The following is a 22,301-nucleotide window of genomic DNA, read 5'->3' as shown; positions in this document are numbered from 1 at the left end:
AGAAAATTTTAACAAAAAATACGTCGCTCGTAAAATAAATTTTTATACAAAAATATAAAATTCCGTGTTATCGCGATATTACACCGCGTTATACATATTTAATCGGTCCTTCCGTTACTCAACTAAATCTCCAGCGAATAATTATCTCGAGTGACGCGACCGTGACCGTCGTTTCTCATTTTTGGCAAAAACAGGCGCGCGCGCGTGCGTCGAAAAAAGATTCGAGATCACCGAGATCGTAGGACCTAACAAAGAACATGACTTGGCTCCTGCGCGCTACGATTAAGGTGATGCCGATAAAACCGCTCGGTCACTTATCTCGTGCGTGGCGAATCATCGCTTCTACAGAGCCCTCCAGTATAATCCTCATAATCCTTGGACGAGATTAGATCGAAATCAAGATACGATGCACGAGAATACTACACCTTCTCGTCGAATTCGCCGCGATGCTTCCAACTGACATCACCGTCACGCCCAATGGCCGGATAGGAATCTCGTAATTACGTAAGAAAAAAACCGAGGCGAACGACTGACAATGAGACGCGGGATTAATCAGATTTATACAGGTATTGTCGCATATCGTCCGTTCTGCGCTAATCATCGATTCTCCCATCCACGTGCCGTCAACTCACAATTAGATACCTTAATTACGTCGGCTCGCTTTTCCCTCTCTCTCTCTCTCTCTCTCTCTCTCTCTCTCTCTCTCTCTCTCTCTCTCGAAGATCGGCGAAATTGCAGCAAACGTCAATTGTTAATTAAAAACAACTCGCGGAGAAAATCGATACGTTTTTAATTTTTTCGATACGGTGCGTGGGCTTCAAAATCAACGCGTTTGGCTCGAATGCGGATTCAATGGCCGGGCGAACATTGACGATTTAATCATCGCTCGCCGGGACAAGGTTTGTTAATGGGTTTGCAGAATAATCCAGTAATTGATTTTGATATTCCGCGTGGAGCCTGCTCGGAGGGACGCGCGTCAATGCTCTAGCCAGCCGGCCAAAGACTAGACGGCATTCCATTAGATGGCCCGATACACCCGCTCATCCCCCGTGCTAGACGTTCAACGGCGCGCCACCGCCACATTGTCAGCGTAGATTCTGCAGGGGTGTAATTACCGGCGCGAGCCTAATATACAAAGCCCTCGTTTCGTAGAGTTTACGTCGCACCCACGACTATACGCGCAAATATCGCCCCGCATGCCGCCGCGGGCACTTACCCTAAGATCAAACGATATTCGATAGGTGAACGGCTTCGGATAGCGCAACCGATGGCGCATCGCCCCTTTGATTTCGCGCAACCGACGATCCTATACCTCGATTATTCTAAATCTGTATCCTCGAGAATATATGTTACAAAGACGGTAGAAATTTTCGAGAATCTTTTATCGCGTAGCGATATTATGCCTCTCTTTATTTTGAATTATTAACACTTATATGCTCCTCGTGTGTACTCAATAGCAATCTTTAAATCTTTGCCGTTTTAATGTTTCGGATAAGTATAGCTAACCAACCATACAATGAAATGAATACCGTTAGAAAGGTAAGTCATTATAAATGTGAAACGTCATTCTAAATATTCGAATCGGACTAGTAACTCATGTTCGACTCAACGTGTCGTTTTTGTAAATAGTGAAAATTTTGTAAAAATATTTTGTAAATATTCTATTTTTATTCTGAATTTTCTATTTTCACTTTAAATTAATCTCAGAATGTCTAATTTTATTCAAAAATTATTATTTCGTAAGTGCTTACTTTTAAAAAATAATAAATTTGGAACAGAATTTACTTTAAAAGTTATGTGCGAGCAAGACAACATTGAATCTCTTGGAAGAGATGCTGTTTTTATATCAACATATAGAAAAGTTTTTTTTTGTAAAATTCGATTTTTTTTACGCTGCAAACTCGCGATAAGATTATAAAACGCAAGAATGCCATGTGTCATCCAAATTTTTAGTGCTGCGAAAACTTATTTTGTAAGGTAACTCTTGAAATACGCACGCAATATATTATACATATATTACACGGAACTAGACAAGTCTGAGTACCTACTGCTTGATACGTGTCTTATCCTTCTATTAGTCTCTTGACATCACTCTCCCCTTCTGACACATCCAAATTCCCAATAGATAATTATCGCATCCTCCCGCCAGTCACTTTACTGGATGAAACTGACGGGGAATCTGACATCGGCTACGCGTATACTTGTTAACTGAGGCGCTGTCGGATATTTGTAGGCAAGTTTCTTGAAATTACGTTTCCGGGGATATTTCCTCCTCCTTAATATGTTATGTCACTGAAATGCTTCAACGTCGTTATGATGATTTGATAACTTGACTTGCGGATATTTGCGCACCAAATTTAAATTGAGAATTTATACGCGAAAGATACTGTCATATAAATAATCATTTCATATAATATATGTATATTTTAAAATCATTTAAAATTTAAATAAAATTTGATATTTTAATTTTAAATGATTTTAAAATAACTCTTGAGTTATTTAAAATGTGAAAAAAGATAGTTTCTTGATAAGATCATTTTGGGTCCGATCATTTTCATCATTTAGAGTGGTTAAAAAAATATCTAGCAATTCATGAACATACTATAATAGTATAATTTAATTGTCAAAAGTTGATTACACGAACAAATTGAGTAGAAGATATTTTACTTGAAAAATTACTGAACTTTCTATAATAAATGCAGAGAAGAAAATGACTCTAAAGAGTTTCTTAGTTTAAGTGTGAAATCTTCTCTACCACAATTTCATAAAAAAATATTTGCATATGAAAATTAGTAATTCTCAATAAGCAGCATTCTCAATAAAAAGACATGGCATCTTTTGATATAATCATATCTTTTAAAAAGTAATATGTTGGCTGTTTATTCGTTAAAAGCAATTGCTAGACAATCATTCAGAACTATCACTAACGATAATTCTTACTAACGATCTCAGAATAGATTCGTGTTAGCTTTACGTGTTAGCTTTACGTGATGGTTTCAGTCTTGAAATGTCTTCGAGCGAACGACCAGATTTCATCGCGGAACGACGCTGCTAACAGAAATGGTGATGACACCCGATGGAAGTCCCGATGGGACATTGGCTCGTTCGTCGGCTCAATTACGAGGAAGCGTTTCCGCACTTGAGAAGCGATAAAAAAACACTTATCGTGCAAAGTCTAGTTGCGTTATCACTCCCCAATTCCGATCGCTTCATCGTAACGCTCGCATTATGCAAATTACATGCGCGATCGCTTTGTAGTCGCTTTAACCTCTTGCTACGATATCTACCGACTTATTCTCTCGCCACGTCACGTTGCACGTGCGTGTGCTGAGTCGCATGTGCGGTCCAGAGGGAAGTGGCGCAGAAATGCAGGGTGAATGTAAGCATTGATTTTCGATACCTGCGAATTCGTTTTCTATCCGAGGAAAATCGCGAACGCTCGCCTCGACGCGAAAAAAACGATTCATGCGTAGAAATGATATTTTAAGGGGGCCTCAATAATGCAAGAAATTTCTTTCCGAATAATAATTAAATGGAACAGCTAGGGGAATCGACAATCCGAGCGTGAGATAATGCTTTGAAAGTTTCCTCTCCGTAATATTTATTTATAACATTATGCGGGCAGGGTATAATCTAAAATAAATAATCGTTATTACCTATTTCAATTTTAAAAATTATGTATCAATGGATATAAATTAAAACCCAATATAAAGTATTAAATCTCTTTGATAGCGTAATCTTTTTCCAGATATTTTTTTGTACGATAAGCTTTTAATATCGAATATTTCTTTTTACATCAATCCTTCCATATTTTTATAGATACTTATTGGTTCTCTGAACAATTTACAAAATGCTAACAGTTTGTTGACACTGTTATCGCAAAATCTAATGCTTCATACAAATGTACGTGTTGTAATTCTATGTATTAGTGGTATCAGATTTAATTTAACGTAAAGAATTATTTTGATAAATTAAAAAAAAATGTTATATATATTCGTTATAGCGGCGTGTATAAGCAAATAATGGTAACACTAATTAAACAGTAACACTCACAACCGGCATTAAACTTACTTTTTTTCCAACTTAGCACATTCGTTATTTATGTATTCCAGAGGAAAAACTCATAATATTCCACTTCGTTTTCTTGCTCGTCAAATATTCACTTCATTATACGAGTTCGTCGTCGCTCCCCGGGTCAAGTATAAACTTGCGGTCAAAGTTTCTGACACACACGCCAACCAGCGAGAAAATCGATAGAATGGGTCACTTGGCGTGCGACAATGTAATTTCCGCACGCATCGACGAAATTCCAACGCACGCAACGCGGTGTTGACCACTCGTCGCCTATCCTGCCACATTTCCACACTTTCTTCACCTCTTCGTGTTTACTGCGTATATATCTGGCAATATGAACGCAGATATAGTTAAACCATCATTGCAAATGCCGCTGCGTATAAAAGCCGATAACATCAGCAAACACGCACGAGGGGGATCGCAGATATTTGGCTAATGCGATTAAGTTCAAATTCCATTTGTAGATAATGTAAGAAACGATACGTACACACAAGCCTGCGTGGTTACAATGCTAAATTTTGTGTCTTTTGATTTTCCAAAGGAATTCGAATTCCTTAATTTTAATATTAACCGTATTAAAGTCTATACAGCGAACATTTCTTAATAGCGTTTTCCTTTTCGCTAATTCGTTTTCGAGGTACATGAAAACCCAAGGCACGGAAATCAAGCCAAAGAGACGCCTCAGCCTCCGAATTAACTGCATCAGAAATCCAGCTACCCCAATAATCCGTTCGGAAACCCGAGCTTCCTTCCCCTCCTGCGTACAATTCAGTCGGGGATATTAATACCTTTATGAATGCAATTAGTTTTGTGGCGGCGCAAAGAAGGGGAACCGAATTTAATCTTGTCTGTTACCGTAAGAGCTATTTCAATACCGACAGGCATAGATTACGAGGTGGAGACAGAGCTAGAGATTGTTGGTTGAAGATTAAGGCTGCCGATGAGCACTGTCAAAAGCATAATCCCGTGAGCTCGCTCAATGGCCGCGTGTCCTTGTGTAAAGGCTCGAGTACGCCGTTGTAACACCCCCGAGGATGGCGAGATGCCATCTACAACACCGGTGAAGCGACAAACTTGCAGGATCTCCGCAGTAAGATCACAGCTGGATGCGCACTGGTAGTTACACAGGCACTAAGTCGCCACGGCAAGAAATAGATGTCGTACGACATCTGGACGGTCTGCGTTTGATAAACCGCGTGTACATTGAAATAAATTTGTATGTGTATGCGAACTATTGTCTAAATCTCTCTGCGTTACGCGAAGCAAACGTGTTCGTTTTATTATTCGAATATCGGATGTGCTAAAAAAATTATTCCCTTTTTTTATGCCAGCATTTTGTGTTAGAGATACCTTCCATATCTCTTCTAAGGAATCTTTGTAGTAAAATAAACGAGAGATTTTTGTTGCACAGGTATATTAAATTAATGTAATTTTTTACGCGCTAATCGATTAAAGATTGAAGCTTCTTATTTTAATTGATGGAATAATTCTAAAACAAATGTATCTCGAATAGCGTCTCTTTAATCAAATCTTTCCTCCCTTGAGAAACCAATATGGTACACGCTCGGCTTCTGCCGTCTCGTTCAAATACAGAAAAACAGCGAGTCGTCTTAACCAAGCGTGCTTCCGACGAAACAGAAATAACGCGCACAGGAACGATAAAACGTGCGTAGCAACGACCTTATTACTTCGATGTATATATACTGACGCAGCGCAGAGTTTACGTTTGCATTTGCGCGAGAATGGAAACCGCAAGCCGTGCTTCTATAAAATTTTTAGTACAAGTAAGTACACGAGAGAATAGCGGAATACATGAATCTACTATTTACCCGTCAATACGCTGAAAGAAGAAAAGCATGTTTGCAAATAACAAAAACAAAGAAAAAACGTTTAGGAAAGCATCGTTGAAAGTTGATAACGATATTATAAATCTTTTAAATATTGACAACACACCATAGCAAATCACATCGTAATAAAATTTAAGCATCTCACGAGTATATATAAATTTATGTCACAACAAAATTTTTTAAATACAATCCTAATAACATACATTTTGATACAATTACGAATAACATCCTTCTCGTTGTAAATCCTTTAATCATTGATTCTTTATTCTGGAATTATTTTTTAACAAAACATTTTATTAGAAAATAGAGAGAGAGAGAAAGAGAGGAAGAAGAGAAGTTATTTATAACGATGTTCCAGTCTTTACATTTCACTCACTTGGATACTATCGTTGGAAAAAATAAAGCCCGTATCTATTCTAAGGAATCCGTTGTTAAAAAAACATTCGCCCATTTTAGGAATGAGTACCTACGTAAACCATTCTACCGAGTAAAGTACCATTATATAAACATTGTGCTCAGGTACTACTGTCACAGAGAAATATTATTTTAGCAAACCACTTCCGTATATACATGTAACTAAACGCGAGTATTTGTTAAGTAAATGCCGCAACTTCCAATTAAAGGATACCAGTGAGATTTAGTAAATGAACAATTAAACGGCATAATAAATAAATAGTAATTTGATGAAAATTAATAATTGCCAATACATTCTTGTTACAGCTGATGTCGACACTTTTTTCCAAAATATATGAAGTGTATACAAAAGTTTTATACTATAAATTAATAGAATTTTGTTGAATTTTATGTGGTAAGAAAAAAATTGATAAAAGACTGCAGAGATACTCTCAATGCTTTTCGTATAAACCAACATCCTTATTCTAAAAATATTTTTAGAAGATAAAAATAATAATAGCTCCTTCATAGAAAATGTACACAAGATGATATTATAGAACTTTGTGAAAGATATACTTTCCTTCTTTCTTAACCATCACAGAACAGTAATTTGATCATAATTTGTTATATTTAAGATCGTTTCAAGTCTGATCTCAGATAGTCTTAAGAGATTTCATCCATTCAACATAATAAAACGTGTAATTTTTCGAGATCATACTTGAGTCAGTATCTTAAGTATAAAATCAGACTCTGATTAATATAAGTTTACAGTTAGGAGGAAAAGCTCTTTCTCTCTCTTTCCTCTCAACTTATAATTTTCGACATCAAACAAGATCGATCTATTTGACGATAAAAAAAGAAAATAACAAATAACCAGGAGAAAAGGTATAAGAAAAACGCGATTATATTTAATAAAAGTTAACCCACATCAAATCGTGCGTTTCACATTAAATCGCGCAAAGCTCTTCAATTTGCGAACGGCTCCGTTCTTTTTTTGGACCTTTTAATATCTTGCGGCAAGACTCGCAAGAAAGGGCGACGCCGCAAGCCTCCCTGGAATTTCGTGATTATCGAATATCGATTTTCGCATAGGCTATATTACCACTGCGAGGGAAACTTTGCCAGCTTTCCACAAATATCGGGACATTCCCACCTCAACTCCCGTATAACCAACCTATCCGATAACTTCGTTCATCTGGCTCGATGCAAGCCGCGAAATTATACCGCGTAACGCCAGAAATCAAATCGACTGTCGAGCTCAATGTACCGATTGATCTTCTGCAATTGATATATTTTTACCTCTTCCTTCCTGCCTCATTATATCATATTAAATCGTACTGTGTACAGGTAAAAGCTTTTGCGAGATTATTTCACATTAAATTGATTCAAATTTATATAAAATTAATCGAAAAGCGCAATTTTATGCTCTCCATTTTATTATCCTTTCTCCGACGTTTAATTCGCAAATAATCTGCCGGTTCAAAAATCAACAGCGCGCGTCTCAATACTTCTTGTCTTTACATTCAATAATTTCTACTCCCTCCGGCTACAAATTAAATGTTTCCTAATAATCGTCTTATACTGTAGCATATTTGCGATAACAGCCACAAGCGCATAGCATATATGTTGTACGGACAAGATATTATACGAAGTAATATATATTAATGCCCGCATGCTTGCGGGTGTAGCTGCGTGAACCGTTCATCTTCGACGAAGTGTGTTTTCCTATCGCGTGAAGTAATCTTGTTCGGTATCGAACCGCGGCGAAGCTGCCACGAGTGCCGGGACTACGCGGAGAGATCGGTTAATAATGCCTATGAGCGTTCACCACTCGGGTTTCGCAGCTTGCTAGACGTTTACACTCGCTCGCAATAATAATTCCGCGGTTTGCTGTCGCGTCCGTCCTGGTGTAGCAACGTGTTGGCACTGTTGGCAGTACGTCGCAGATGTCGGATGTCCGGACGTCACGTAGTCGGAAAAGCGCATCGGAAGTCAGACCAGCACCGCGTACATTGCCGTCGACGCGCATGGGAATGCACATTTACGAATGACAAGAGAGACAGAGAGATCACGTGAAAGTTAAATTCTTTTTTCATACGTTAATTAAAGATTTTCTGTTAACTCATGTGTCATGGTAAAAAAATGTGTTAGTCATGTTTCTCAAACAGAAACACATGGGATAGTTTTAAAAATATGCACCTATGCACTTACAAGGGGCGATCCTTTAATTAGAAATTATAGAGATTGTATTATCTTAATAAAAATATGGAGTCTTATACTAATGAGAATTAAATGTAACATTTAACAAAATAGATAATATAATTTTTAACAAAGTAACTCAAAAATGAATACTTAGTAAACAATTTTTTTATAAATTGCAAAAAGATCTTATTACATTTGTTTTCTATTATAAATGTTTTTTTTCTCAACACTATTAAAAACATTAGATTTTTTTTTATTGCATTTAACTTTCTAAAATTTTTTCGTAATTGAAAAAGTAATAAAACCTCTTAAATTTTAATTTTAATAAGATAATTTGTTAGTATAACGTATCTCTCTTCCTCTGTTGCAAAAAAATCCTATTGAATATTAATGCAGTTTAATAAGATCAATATCGCTCACTCGGATTGTCGAACGAAGCGAAACTCGTGTTATCATTCTACGGGAATATTTCACGACGATAAGGCGTCGATACCGAAACCGGTGATCGTTCGTAACCGAGAGGAATCGCGACGAATGCTGGGGCGAGAATTCGCAGCCTCTCAGCTCGCGACTGAAATTTATCGCCGCGTTCAAATATAAGCGAGCCGACGTTGCGGCGGTCGTGATAATATCTGCATCGATGTATGCACTTTCGATCGATCCTACCGGAATTCGGGCTGACGCGACGACGCAAGCGCGCCGCCAGCCAGACGTGTTTGTACGCTCGGTGTGTGTGTGTGTCAATGTGCGTCATATGTTGCCCTCGGTTGATTTAAATTTCAAATCGACGCTAAAAAGCGATCTGAGAGCGTCGACGCTAATCGATACGCATCGATCAGTCATCGAACCCAAGGTAAGCCTTCCGGCTGCCAATACCGCGAACAATACGCAATCACGTGTACGGTGAAATTGGAGTTTCCCCGCGAGTTACTCGATCATACGGTTTTTCGTGCAATACATTTTCAATCGGTATATATGTTCCCGTTTAAAGAGAGGGGGGGGGGAGAGAGAAGGAAGAAAAACACGAACAAAAAAAAAGTATACAGAAAATATCTAGCAGTATGTTAAATGGAACTTGAATTTTCTTTCTTCACAACAAACACATCGTTCAATATTTATCTTACGTAAGAGCAGAAATATTACTCGCATTTGTAACTTTCCGATATAATCCATTACGGTGTGAGTAGGCTCTTGAAGTAATGGCTCATACATCTTTTATGTCTTTAACTATTCCGTGCATCACGCTTGGCTCATCCAATTCCGTGATGCTACGGGCTGCCGGGTGTACCGTTGACAGAGTAACGTCGCCTAAGGAAACAGGTTGTTAAAATTGCACGACTTACCGATGTGTCGAGCACCGGGAGGATCGAGCGTAAATTCTGAAACACAAAAGGAGGGAACTTTTAGAACCGTAAGGAAAGAGAAGTGGCGGACTCCCCACCAATCGTTAATCTTCCATGAGGGAAACATTCGTCCCAGCTCACGAGTGTTCGAAAGTTGAACCCGGCCCCGCGCCAAACCCCCCTCGCACACGTACAAGGCATTGAGGATGCCCGCCCTCTTTCCTCGTCTCCGATGTACCCAGCATTTATCGTTTGAAGAAGACGAATACGATTCAGTCGGGAAATTCTCGTCGAAGCTCTCGGAATGCTGGATATGTTGAAAGCCTCAAAGCTTCGGAGGAGAACAAATCCCATCTTATTTGGAAATATTTGTGCGCGTGCGACAGAAAGGAAAAAATAGGAAAACAGAGGGGAAGGAAACATCGGGATATTGAGCATAGGTGTTATTTCATTTTTTTTTATGTGAAGTTACGTTATAAGAAATATAATAAAAATTTGATCGCTATAATCTCGACGTAAAGACCGAATAAGGCGCGCGTATCGAAAGATTAAATCTCGTCTTGGATTCTGCAGCGTCCGCAAATTACGTTCCATTCCTAAAGGAACAATACGTATTGTTGATGGGCGCTGATAATAGCCCCCGTCACGTTCGAAGATTCACGGATATTTTCACAGCTCGGCAGATTTCGTCGCCATGTGAAAACGACAGATTTTCCTTCGTCATTGATCACAGCCAGCCAAATCGGAAGACAAACGAGGCAAACACGGCCGGCAGATCCGGCTGTCGCAGCCACTCTGTTTCGAACGAAAGAGAGAACGAGCACACAGATTCCGTTCGCCCGCCGGCAATTGCAGGCCACGGATTTGCATGAAAGTTGAAAAAAAAGCTTTTTTCCGTTAGGCGTTATCTCCTTTTCATCTCTTTCGTCCTCTCTCTCCCTCCCCCCCTCTCTCTCTCGTTCTCTCATCGCTCTTGATACGCAATTTTTGGTAGTGACCGACAGCTAGGCGTGTTTGAATATGAACAGCCGTCATTACTTGCGGGAACAATTTAAAAAAACCGAAACAAAAAGGCTAAATATATTTTATACTTTCACAATTTAGAAAAAATGCGTATTAAATGCAAGATTTAGAATTACGGATGATTGTTGTAAAATTTACTAATTATTGTTGCTAAAATTTAACAAGACTTAAATAGACATCGATCGAAACAGCTCTCAAAAAAATGATTGATTTTAAGCTTCTTTATCCGTTTATAATTTCTTTAAACTTAATTTAACTCGTCTTCTACCTTTTTCTAGCTCTAAGAATTAGAAAAATAATATAACGAAAGCAAGTTTCTTTAACGTGTGTGCATTGCGAAATTAGAAAACAAAATTCCAGCGAAATACACATTCTGTTTCGTCGTATCGTTTTGTTTCATCTATTATGGCTTTTCGTGCGAAACCACTGATTTAACTGTACAGAGGCAATTCATTAGTTACTGAAAAAAAAAACAAATGGTTCCCACGATAAATATACTGTTAAAGCGAACATTGGAAGCGATGGCTAACGGCATCGCAGCAGCAGTGCAGCGCTGTTAAAGAGCGTGCATTCGATACATTAGATCTCAAACAAAGCGGGTTCGGTTAAATTCCACTCCGGTGGGAGATAACACGCGAAGCGGGGTTCACGAGAGTTTACACCTTAAACGACCGCTCTCCCACGCCCCGTACACATCATTAGGCCTGCAAAGCGACCGTAGGAGAGTTTTCCAAAATTAAAGCGCGTTATTATCGGGAGCGCGCTCTCACGTGTGAGCGGTCGTGCGCGGGTCCGATTTCACGGGCCCGTGGCTTCGGCGTCGCGTAAAAGTGTCCGAAAACGTGCACAGGCTGGCACACATGCAGCCATCCAGGAAAATATCACGGCGCTTCCGCGTTCCTTCTTTTTCAAAGGGCTCCCCGCGGATTCCGTGTAGAAAGAAACTATATGAACGTATGTATATGTTTTCAGCGTCTCCTTCGGATATATTTTCCTTGAAAAAAAAAGTCTCATTGAAAAGAATAAAAATAAATTGTGAGTTCAAATAAAAATCAAATGGCCAAAAATCAATTTGCCAAAAGTAAACGATAAAGTTCTAACAATAATATTTACCAATGGCTGTATACACGTGTATACGCGGTAGACAATTAAAATTTCAAAGAACCGATATCGAATATTTTAACTTTGATAAGACTCCTGATTTACTTCCTCGATTTGATCGGGCTAAAGAGTACAACTAAAAATACAGCAAGTATATTCAGCGCGATTAAAATTATCGGGCGTACGTGAAATTTAAATGAAGGCGAGAAACTGAATTTTCAGATTCAATTGCAAATTGCGAGTGACAGTGTCAATGTTAGTTACAGCGACTCAATGTCAGTCGGTGTAACTCAATGTCAATATCAATTACAGTGAAATCCAAGATAATGCCTCGCCATTGCGACTGGTTGAATTACGTATAAGGATTGACTTGATATAATTCTTGACAAGTTCGTTAATTCACATTCAATGTATTTAATCAACTCTTCTCAATCTAAATTGACTTTCCAAGCAATTTTATTTCTTATATGATCATTTCAACATTATTTTATTATCAAATAAGTAGATAGAAATTTATATTCTGCGTTATTAAAAAATTGTTCTTCTTTTCGTATAATTGAAAAAAAATTTCTCTTATTATTAGAAGAATTATTCAGACGTTTATAAATAAAGAAAATATTTTTTTTTAATGTTAGTCAACAAACAAAAATATTAATGTGCAAATCAGTAAAATAAATTTAGAAATTTTCTTTAATTTGCAGAAAGTATCAGGACTCTAATTGATAGCACGGATAAGGGTTGAACTTGTATCACACAGAGCAAATTTACATGTTAAGTACGTTTTCTGGTGCCTTTTCAGATCCGTGCGCTTTGCTATGTGTAGTGTAAAATAGAATTCCCGTGCAGGTGCATGGCGTCATACAAAACAAATTACAGTACTCGTAGTAAAACCTGCATTTAAACGCGCGAACGCTCACACACACACACACACACACACACACACACACACACACACACACACACACACACACACACACACACACACACGCACATTTACATACATCCGGCGCAATCCATGATTTATTGTATCACAGACGGAATAACGAATTTTTGTTTGTTCCACATAAAGGATAGCTGTGTGTATAGAAAAAACAAATATCGTTGATTCGTCAATGTAGATTACCATTCGCTGACATTTAATTAATTTATAAACGTAAATAATCTCAGACAACAAGAATTAGAATGACATTTTACAAGATCTTATTCCGCTCGAAATGAAACTTGATTAAACTTGGGACTGTGCTATTCGACGACTATCTCTTTTCTCAGACATAATCCTAGAACAGAGAATCTAATTAGGAATATATATATATGTATTAGAACCGTCGTCACGTGTCTGTCTACATTACCACATTTGCGTTTTAGAGGTCCAAGATTTCATTTTGCGCTTGAGACTTTATGTTCAGACAAATTGTTAATTCACACACGAAATCACATCGTTAAACCTTATTACTAAGGAACCCTCCTTAGTCTTGTTCCGAGAAATGAAGCTGCTGTGCGACAGCACAATTCTACTTTAATTTTACGCATCAGCGAAATTCATTTGGCGAAAATTATACTGTATGTGAAAAACGTCACAATTGTGGCCGACAAAACTGATAGAAAATGGAATCGGTTGAGATCTGTCAAGTTATTTTCTGTTCTAAAGGAGAATTGCACGGATCGAAATGGATGTTCACGATATTCCCGGCGATGTATCCGGTAACGCGTCTAGTCGCTGTCACCTATCGTCTCGACTTTTGATGTTCGGAAGAGGTAAGGGATAACCTTCAGCACAGCGCAACATTCCAAAATCGGATAACTTTGCGATAAATTGACGCGTACAATATTTTCCAAGTGAAAATAGATTAGCGTCAGTTTTGTCACATCGCGACTTAAAACTTAACTTTCAGTTTCATTATAACTTTTAGCTTCATAATAAAATTATTCCCTTTACAGTAGAAAGTAAGGACGGCTTACAGCACGGCCTTACAGCACGGCCTTACAGCACGGCTTTTAGACGAAACGAAAAAGAGAAGAGATGCAAATATTTTTATAAGTATCAAATGCTATTACTAAATATTCTTCATAAGTTTTTCTGTAAAACCACAGTGGCAAACAAATTTGGTTGCATATAATATACGAACTATGAATTAACCATGGATCGGCAAATCCTCCATTATATTTTTATTGATTGTGTAATTATAAAGATAATTAACTGTACATTCCCTGTAATGTTAGTTACATTCTTAGAGATATTAAAACTTTATGTCAATTATGACAGTTAATATAATTTGACGAAGACACAGAGCTACTGTGTAGATATAATAAATATTGCAGGAGGTAATTTAGCCATGAAGAATACAGTGCATTACTTGACATGCCTACGCGTCTAGAGTTACATTCCAAATTTAGAACGTCCGCAATTAGAAACACTATTTTCCAAAGCGATGCGATCGAATACGAGGCGAGTAGAATTGTTTGTACGAGCTCCCCTTCTAAGTCAGGGCGGCTCGTACCGCTCTTTACATTTAACTTGACAACATCCGGTTAGGAACACGTGAGCAAGACGGTCTGATGACACACGAATTGACTTCATAATCCGAGCTCGAGAAATCCTAGTTAAGTAATTGCAACACATTTATCCAGCGACATGAAGAAGAGAAAATATTCGCTTCGAAGCTGCAGCGTTAACTCGACAAGATTACACATTAAATGTGATTACATTAGTCGAGGATTATTTATATGTATCAACCGAAATTGATGAAATAAATTTCCATTTTATTAAAAGAAAGTCACCAATATTGGCAAAGTTAAGTTTTGCTCAATTGGAAAATGTTTCTCAAACAAAAACTAAAAACAAAATTTTAAAAGCATGTTTTTGCAATGTAATCTAAAAAGAACTTTGAAAAATTGGGCTCTAAAACTGGTACACTAAAAGTTAATGTATAATATTTTTTCGGCAATTTATATCTCTTATTCTAATCATTTCAAAAAACGAATTTTTTTTTACAAAGTTTCATATTTTTATAAAAATAAATAAAAAAAGTTTTATTAGCTAAAAATGATACTTTCTTTTTGAGAAGTAAAAATAAATGATTTTTCAGTTTTACTGAAACTAAATATGTGACCAAAAAATCTTTGAATTTTGATAGAAATAAATAAGAAAAAGTGCTTCATTATTCTATAGTAAATATTAATAGTATCCAATAATTATAATAATTTTAGTATGAATGAAAAATGACGTATTTTAATAAATTTCATAGAAAAAAGAAGTAATAAATGAACTGGTTTTTTATTTCTTTATCTAAGCAAATCAATATTAACCTTTGATTGCTCGCGCAAGGAGTCACACGCCCCAGCGCGTATTAAATTCTTGTGTAACTTTTTTAGGTGCGAGTAACCAAGGGTTGATATAGTGCAACGTTTAGTTTCCAAGAAATAAGAAAATTCCGTTTTAAAAAGATTATACCAAATTATTGGTGTGATTTTGTTATTTTATAATTTCTATATATAGATTTTATAATTTTATAATTTCTATATTTTATAATTTCTATATTGATAAATGAGACAGCTTCTTCCGCAATTTGCATATTTAATATCGCATGCATTGAAATTAGATAGTAACATGATCTAACAAGAACGTAACTGCTGCCAGCGTCTGCGGTAAACGCAGCCAGATATTCAAGAAACGTGGTCATGAATGATGGACTATATCAATGGAACGTGCGGCAAGATTTCGCCCGACTGGACATCCCTTCAAGCAAACCTGTCACCATGATGAAACCCTTTGGTCATCGTGTCCCGTGCGAATCATAGCCAAAGAGACAATCGATGTTACGACCGTTGCCATTAATCCAAATCAATACGGATAACGTGCGGATTCGATCTCAGCCGTGTGCTCCTCCACGTGGAAAATCCATGGTGTAAATGTACTCCGTTCCTCTCCCGGAGTCTTTCTAGGAGGAGGACAGCGCACGGAAAGACGACGGTATATCGACGGAGAAACGCGGTGGAGAAACGCGAGTCGATGGAAAAAGCGGAGTCCCCGTTTAATCCGTTGCAATCGAAGAGTCCTCCACTCTATCCGTCGCGTCGTCTTCCTTTTCACCCGCTTATTCGCTACGCTTATTCGTAGCCCTCTACTCCCTGCTCGGCGTCGCGTTGGTAATCCCGGATAAAATCCCAAAGTGATTGCCTCGCTTTTTCCGCGGCACGGCCAAAGGATAGAGACGGTCGGTTCTCTTCCCGCGCGGATACGTATGTAGGCGACTGAATTGCAAAGTCTCCAAGTATTCGCGCCGCTGGAAAACTCTCGGCGAGGTCCGGACGAACGTCTGGTAATCCGCATCGAAGAGCAAATCAAACGGAATAGCGGGCGGCATGCAGACTACCGCGAATAGATTCGCGGCGCGGCGAAAAGGAGAGAAGGGGAGGAAAAAATGTTCGAATATTCGATGAGGGATAAAAGGGGAGCGGGCTGGTAATATCTTACGAGACGCGCGCGCCACACCACCCTTTGGCACTCTTTTGGCGATTCCGTCTGAACCCGCTTTTCACACGTAAAGCGCACGGGTATCTCTCTCTGTCTCCGCGCGACGAATTGTTGACCGTCTAACGCGCGAGAGGAATAAAACGATCTCTCTGCGCGGTGGCCAGGGAAAATATTTCTATTGCGCGGAAACGGATTCTGCACGCGCCGGCTAAATCGAACAATACAGCGAACGATGGCGCGCGCGGCAGTGTGTGTGTGTGTGTGTGTGTGCGGAATAAACGTTATCCACAAAATGTGCTACGCGTCAAACAATTGGCGTGCGTGCCCGCATTCCGCCAAGCGAGAATGCGCGACGCCGCGCGCCGCGCCGCGCCGTCGATATAGGACACGCGACGCGCGCCGCCGCTGCTCTGTTTCCCCGATTAATCCGACGTATGCATAAAATCCGAACGACATTTAAATCCAGTTGACACTATCCTCTCGGTCTGGCTTAAATGCCCGGCTCGCGTATCGCGTTAAGTAAGCGGTGCGCGGCGCCGTCAACGATGTCCATTCAACCGTAAATTACTGAAAATGGGAGCGGGACGTGCCGACCACCCCACAACTGACCGACGCGGTTTAAAAGGCTCCTGAGATTTCAATGCGGCATAGAGTAAACGTTAGACACGTTGGCACATTTCACATAAGCGCGCGTCCTTACATGAGCCCGGCGGCACAATAGCCTCGCGCACATGCGCGCGTGCTCATTCACCCGCGCTCACGTACGCTGAACGCGGAAATTTACGCGAGAGGTGGTGTGTGGACGCTCGTTTACACGTACGGACATCCCTGTGCCGACAAAAAAAAAAGGGAAGAGGAATAGCGCAACATTTTGCTCCGTGTACACAATGACGCTCTAGAATAAATACGGCCATTCCGATACTGTCCTGGTCAGCGTCAATCTGTTTATACCATTATTTATATGCGCGAAAAAAGAACGAATAACAATGAAACGCGAAATATCGGAAGCGTAAAACGAATTTCGATACTGCTAACTAAAAATTCGGATATTGAAAAATTTGTTGGACGAAAGTATTGCGGGAATGTGACAAAGTGCTTGTTACCGTGATACCTTTGCGATATCTCGCCGGGTATCTACGAAAGTTGCGGCTAATAAAGTTAATAACGCGGAACGCGGTGGATTAATTGTTATCTCGTATGTACACGCGGGCAGATGCGAGACAGATGTTTCCGTATTGTCCTAATTAAAATTTGATGGTTCGGAGAGTTTAACGAAGGACTAATTGTCTTAAATAAATAAAACATGACAAGTTGAACGCGCGAATGATTTTCTTGGAGCAACGCGCGAATCTTGTTTCGAGCGAATTAATTTGATACGGTTGAAATTAAAATTGTGCATCCAGAATTAAATATTGCATGAGACCTGGCTAAACCGTGGAACTCGCGTTCCGTGAAACGTACGACGTATCAGTAGTAGGAGATATAATTGTAAGTCGACCGTGCGCGGGCACTTCGAGACTCCCAACCGACGAGATAATGGATTAAATGAGGTGCACCGAAGGAATTATGATCGGATGCAAAGCGAGAGGAGGAACGATAACAATGGACGGAGTTGACGACGCCGTTTTTCGACCACTTTCACAGATTTACGTAATCGGCTTGCGCCTCCTCCGACCGCGCTGAGGACCGAGACACAGCTTTCCTCAACCTAATGAAAAGATCTTTTGTCACTCGAGAGAGAAAGAAAAGGAATTAACATATTTTCATTTGGAGACCCCATATCAAATAAAAGATCAAAGTTCCGGAATTATTGGAAGCTTGTATAAAATTAAGAAAGTTCTTCTTCAAAATTATAAAATTAATATCGGAATATTCGAAAGTTAGCTAATTGGGTGAATTTTCACGTTTTCCGTATAAAAGAAGGTATTACGAATCAACTTCCCAATCGATGTAAGAACCGACTTTTTCCTCCAGAATTGCTAATGTCAATTATAATAAAATTAAAGTTTCTTTAAAAACTACAAATTGTAAAGAAACTATTCAGCAATTACAATTAAACGACTACACAGAAAAAAATTAATATTAAATCAACAATTTATTGTTTCATATATAAGCGAGAATATAAAATCTTCTTGGAAGAATTTATAATTTTAATCAGACATAATTTGCTTATACGAAAAAAATTTTTCTCTTCATGTAAGCATAAATTATGTCCGTTTAAGATTATAAAATCTTCCAAGAAGATTTTATATTCTTGATTATATATGAAACAATAAATTATTGATTTGATACTAAATTTTTTTCTGTGTAGGAAAAACTGCTCTGAAAAAGTAAATCAAAATATGAATTTATGCCGTGAGAGCCAACACAAGATGTTCATGTGTGAAATAATGTAATTATCAAGCGATTATTATTATTACACTACAGACGTTTCGATCCTCGGTTTAAAATTATGCAGCTTCAGTGTAAAATTATTACTCCAATCTACGTTATCAGCCATCGCATGTAGAATGGAGTAATAATTTTACACCGAAAATGATCCAAAACTGAAGATCGAACTGTTCTGTCGGTCTGTACTGTAATAATAATTGCCTGATAAGTACATTAATTCACACACGAACATCTTGTGTTGGCTCTCGCGGCATTAATTCATACTTTGATTGAGTAATTACACTGGATTCTGTAAAAAAAACTATATAAAATTACACTTTTAAAATCTTTAACTCAAATTGGGTAGAATCTCACGTTTCACATCAGTCGGCACATTAGCGATTTAAATTCTGAAACATCCTGTATATAAAAATCAATCATCGCTAATGATTTTTAAGGATGTCCTCGTGTCCGGTCACGTCACACGATTTCCTCGCGCGCCCGCCTATGCTCGCGTGCATATGGTTTAACAAGAGATTGTCATCTAATCGTCGCCCCTAATTTCGAGGCGGGCTTCGTTCCGCAAGATGCGCCGCTCCGCGCCGGTACGGCCGGCAGCGTAACGCACCGATTCTCAAAAAATCGTTGCATATATGCATGCAAAAGCGCACATATGCGCGCTCAGCGTGAGCGATCGACGGCGCCGATCTCTCCGGTGCGATTGGTTGCTCCGGGCGTGTTCATGCGCGCGACCGGAAGTGACCGCTCGTCGACGAGATAACGATAATCGAGCAGACGCAACAAAAGCGCGTGGTGTTCTTAAATAAAATTGCACGTTGTGCCGTGCACATAAACTCGCACCGCGAGTAGCCTGGACGGATGGAGAGGGAAGAGCAGAGGGGAGGAATCGCCGCATTAAATCCTGTATCCTCCTCTTTAATTTTCTGCTATCTTTGCTTTAACCTGTCCCTTCTTGTCGAACTTATGATCTTGATGACACGCGTGGACTTGCATAACCGGAACGGATGCTATCTCTCACCGATTATAAAGTATATTTTAATAATGAGATTATTCCCGGATAGTATGCTTTCTTGTTAATGAGAAAGGCGACATGGACATTGTAAGCTTATTTCTCAATAATTAAGGATTATCTTATTTTAGTATAATTAAAAGTCATAAAAGATTTAATCAAAAGTTGAGTTGAATCTGTAATATCGGTAGTCTTAATAAGTCTTAATTTTTTGTAAATTATTTTTCCTAGTCAAAATTAACTCTATATCGCTGTAGCAAACAATACCTTTGTGTTGCGATATAATTAGAATATTTTATCAAAAGAGTTCAGAATTATCAATATGCATAGATATGTCATTCATATCTCGAAATTGTCATTAACTATTCATGATGTATCATTTGCTAATGCTTTGAAATACGATGCTATTTTCGCGGAAATAACTAAATATGCAACTGTTAAATCGATGACACGATGAAATTCATGTATGCATGACTCCGAATACGATAATAGATACATCGCCAATGATTGATTGCTCTCGATTAAAAAAAGTTATTAAAATCGTTCCAAATCTAAAGAACTCTGAACTACAAACGTCATCTACTTGACAAAATGCTATAATTAATAAAAATGTCCAATATTTGGAAAGATATTCGCGAGCATCGAGTCGGTCGCATACAAAAATGTTGCATGTGGCAATGTAAATTAAATTGCGCAATTTTATTTACAGCGCGAAATACGATTTGTGATATCTTTGCCGTCCTAACACGGTGCATTAATGAGAGCGCGCGTACAAGAGAGACTGAGAGAGAAAGAGAGTATGTGTGAGAGACAGAGAAAAAGAGAGAGAAGAAAAGGGAGGAAAGGAGAGAGCGAAATAAGGGCATTAAAAGCGAAAGGATGGAGAAACGGGAAAATGACTAGATGAGTAGCAGGAGCGGTTATCGTATAACACCAAGCTCGTATCTTATCCACCAGAGCTTATACCTCCTCGCAATTGCAATCGCATGCACGCCCTGGCGCGCGCGGCTCACCAACGCATGATTAGCGCGGAGTCGCTATGTATAATTCTGTTTGCAAGTTAAATGAGGAGCGGCCGGCCCTTTTTACACCGCGACACGAGGATCCGCGCGGAGGAGGAAAAAGATGGAAATCGCGAAAAAAAGGAGGAGATACGTTTGCGACAAAGGGCGTACATGAAGGAATGGAGTAACAAACAAAAATTAATGGAAGAACGCCGCTGTAACGTGTACATACACGGCGAAAGATGCGTTAATAGAGCGATCGTGGCATCCCAATTTGCATTAAGTAACCGAATACGTGATGTGAGATTGAGATAAAAATTTGCAGGATAAAAAGTTAATGAGAAAAGTAGCGACGTAGAAAAGCGTTGAAGGATCTACCGTCAACGTCGTTATACCACGATCGCTCGTAATTAGTTTCCTTCGTGGGGGATTTTCGTAGAACCATAATAAACTTGTTGTTAGCGAAACGAATTTGTGTTAAGAGACCAGCGTGGCGCGGAGCGGCGCGCGGCGGCGAGATCGAGCCGGAAGAAAGGCAGAAAAACGAAGAGAAACAACGTAATGTGGGTAATAGCGTATTCAAAGCGAGGGAGGACAAGGCAACCGAGGCCGCGCACTTGAATCATTGCTCACGTATATACTCGTACACGTATATCCCCGTGCACCGATAGCGATCGGTGAAGGTACATAGGAGCATCTTTTGTGTGAGATAATGAGAAGGATTCAATTAGTCTGCGGCTGGCACTTAATGCTCCCTTCCCGATTATAGTTCGAGTACGGAGTGACGTAAACGCGCCAATAGAAAGTAAAAGTGCAAAAAAAAAGAAACTGCGCGGCACATACAAAAAAAAACACAAAAAATACAAATAACGTCTGCAAGAGAGACGCGTGAACATTTCAGATAAAACAGAATGCTTTTAATTCATTTAGTAACATTAGTGGTTGTTGACAAAATTGTTGCAACGTTTAATACAACATACTTCATTGTGTATCGCTCCTTTTGTTAAAAAAAAAAAGTATTAGAAGCAATAAGCTGAAATAAACTTTTGATAGCTGTAAACTTTTAATTAGAGAAAAATCTTTGAAGTCCTCTCGGTTCTTATTTTGACGCAGTATGCGCCAGACAAAATTTAATGACCTATGGCTGACGTTGCCCGTAAATTACGAAACCTACGACCAACGGAATATGCGCTGCTCGTTTGTCGCACGTGCTGTCCTGGTGGAAAATTATGGCTTCAGAAAATAGTAAGTTCGGAGACGTCGGTGGAAATACCAGCCCCGACCATTAAATTATTGATAAAAGGAGCAACTTTTGCTGACTGCACTCGTGGCAACAACAATGTTTATAAATATACACAAAATGCGATGACGAAAAGCACAATATAATCAGGATAAAAGCAATAAGTTATAATAGAAAATGATTTCTGGAAAATATTCATA

At 38.8% G+C, this 22,301-nt stretch overlaps 1 protein-coding gene across 5 annotated transcripts in view; it reads right to left on the bottom strand.

Annotated features, from left to right (window-relative positions):
• Positions 1-22,301, bottom strand: part of LOC105199492 (protein tincar) — a 164,693-nt gene that overhangs the window by 107,649 nt on the left and 34,743 nt on the right. For 4 of the 5 annotated variants that reach the window (XM_039459147.1, XM_039459148.1, XM_039459149.1 and 1 more), the window contains exon 3: positions 9,860-9,895. The exons of the other annotated variant lie outside the window; for it this stretch is intronic. The gene's annotated coding sequence lies outside the window, so the exon portion shown is untranslated. The remainder of the gene's footprint in view (positions 1-9,859; positions 9,896-22,301) is intronic. 5 annotated transcript variants of the gene reach the window in all.

The sequence above is a fragment of the Solenopsis invicta genome, chromosome 16 (assembly GCF_016802725.1).
Source record: "Solenopsis invicta isolate M01_SB chromosome 16, UNIL_Sinv_3.0, whole genome shotgun sequence".
In the NCBI taxonomy this organism is placed as follows: Eukaryota; Metazoa; Arthropoda; class Insecta; order Hymenoptera; family Formicidae; genus Solenopsis; species Solenopsis invicta.
Note: the sequence above shows the minus strand (reverse complement) of the source record. Positions and strands in the feature narration are given on the sequence as shown.